At 45.9% G+C, this 2,229-nt stretch overlaps 1 non-coding gene across 1 annotated transcript; it reads left to right on the top strand.

Annotated features, from left to right (window-relative positions):
- Nucleotides 1–1,065: 1,065 nt before the first annotated feature.
- LOC126268240 (5S ribosomal RNA) lies at nucleotides 1,066–1,184 on the top strand. Its single transcript, XR_007549115.1, has one exon. It is a non-coding gene; the product is annotated as a 5S ribosomal RNA (ribosomal RNA).
- The last annotated feature ends 1,045 nt before the right edge of the window (nucleotides 1,185–2,229 follow it).

Raw genomic sequence — 2,229 nt, 5'->3', positions numbered from 1 at the left:
GAGTGCATTGCTATCGCCTATAACACGTTGGGGCCCACGTACCGTTCCTGAGCGTTCAGCAGCACGTTGAACTCAGCACGCTCATCGTTGACGTTCATCACCACGGTCCGTGTGCCGACGGCTTAAGCAAACATACAGTCGTACAGACTCCCGTACCGAGGACATAGTAGCAGGCATCCCTAGCCAAGAGAAGCAGCTGAAAGGGCTGAAAACGAGTTAGTCGTCAGGTCCAGATTGAATTCCAATTCGGTTTAACAGAGAGTACTCTGTGGCATTGGCTCCTTTTTTTGTGGGTGGGGGTGGGGGGTTATCAGTCTCCTGACTGGTTTGATGCGGCCCGCCATTTGCAACCTACGTCCTCAATTATTTGATGGATCTTTTCCACTATGTCTTCCTCTACATTTTTTGCCCTTTACAGCTCCCACTAGTACCATGGAAGTCATTCCATCATGTCTTAATAGATGTCCTTTCATCCTGTCTCTTCTCCTTATCAATGTTTTCCATATATTCCTTTCCATTCCTATTCTGCTCTTGGGTCTTATGTAGCTCTATTTTACAGCGAATATCTCACACAGCGCAGAGGGAATGGAAGAAAAGAACGCAGGTGACTTTTGTATATGAGGAAGGTAAAAGGATGGATCCGCAGAATTGCAGACAGATATCCTTAAGATCTATATGCTGCAGAATTCTTGAACACATTCTGAGTTCGAATGTAATATATTGCTTGATACATAAAAGCTTCTGTCCATAAACCAACACGGATTTTGAAAGCATCGGGCTCACGGATTAGGTTCCCAAGTAAATGAGTGGCTCGAGGACATTTTAAGTAATAGAACCCAGTACGTCGTCCGCGACGGCGAGAGTTCATCAGAGTTGAGGGTATCGTCAGGAGTGGCCAAGGGAAGTTTTATAGAATAACTCTTATTCTCTATGTAAGTAAATGCTCTGATGGACAGGGTGAGCAGCTATTCACTGATGTTTGCTGATGACGCTGTGGTGTACGGCCAAGATGTCTGTCCCCGGTAGCTGAGTTGTCAGCGCGACAGAATGTTAACCCTAAGGGCCGCCAACGGCCATACCATGTTGAATACAACGGGTCTCGTCCGATCACCGAAGTTAAGCAACATCGGGCCCTGTTAGTACTTGAATGGGTGACCGCCTGGGAACACCGGGTGCTGTTGGCTCCCTCTCATTTAGCCGGCACGGTAGTTCAGCATGTTCGGTCAGAGGGTTAGCACCCTCTGTAATAAAAAAAAAACTGAGTTAATCGATCAACAACGAACTTAAAACGGATGTCTTACGACGTCTGCCCTGAGCCGATGCAACGAACAAAATCAAACAAAATGAGATTAAAAAAAAAGAAAAGAAAAAGCGCCCGGGTTCGCTTCCTGGCTGGGTCGGAGATTTTCTTCCCTCAGGGACTGGGTGTTGTGTTGTCCTAATCACCATCGTTTCATCCCCATCGCCAAGCAAGTCGCTGAAGTGGCGTCAAATCGAAAGACTTGCACCAGCGGACGGTCTACCCGACGGGAGGCCCTAGTCACATGACATTATTATTATATACGGCCAAGATGACTTAGATTTTTAGTAGGTGTGATGAAAGGCAGCTTGCTCTAAATGTAGTTTCAGATGAGCAGCAGAAACAATCGTCTAACGCTCGAATGCAGCATTAGCAATGTTTTGCTTCACACAGTAACACCGATTAAATATCTGAGAGTAACGTTGCAAAGTGATATGAAATGGAATGAACACGTCAGGTTGGTAGTAAGGAAGGCGTGTGATCGATTTCGTTTTAGTAGAAGAATTTTTGGAAACAGTCGCTCCTCTATAAAGCAGATGGCGTATAGAACGCTAGTGCGACCTATTCTTTACTACTGCTCTAGTGTTTGGGATTCGTACCACGTCGGATTGAAGGAAGACACTGAGGCGATATAAAGACATGTTGCTAGATTTGTTACTGGGAGGTTCGATCAGCACGCAGGTATTACGTGGATGCTTCGTGAACTGAAGTGGGACCCCTGGAGAGAAGACGACGCTTTTTTCGCGACACTATTTCGAAAGTTATGAGAACCGGCATTTGAGAGCCACGGAACGATTCTACTGCCTCCAATATACATTTCGCGTAAAGACCACGAAGACGAGCCAAATCAGGGCTCATACGGAAACTTTTAACCAGTCATTTTCCCTCGCTCTCTTTACAAGAGGAACAGGAAACTGAATGACTTAAAT

This window comes from Schistocerca gregaria, chromosome 4 (assembly GCF_023897955.1).
Source record: "Schistocerca gregaria isolate iqSchGreg1 chromosome 4, iqSchGreg1.2, whole genome shotgun sequence".
In the NCBI taxonomy this organism is placed as follows: Eukaryota; Metazoa; Arthropoda; class Insecta; order Orthoptera; family Acrididae; genus Schistocerca; species Schistocerca gregaria.
Note: the sequence above shows the minus strand (reverse complement) of the source record. Positions and strands in the feature narration are given on the sequence as shown.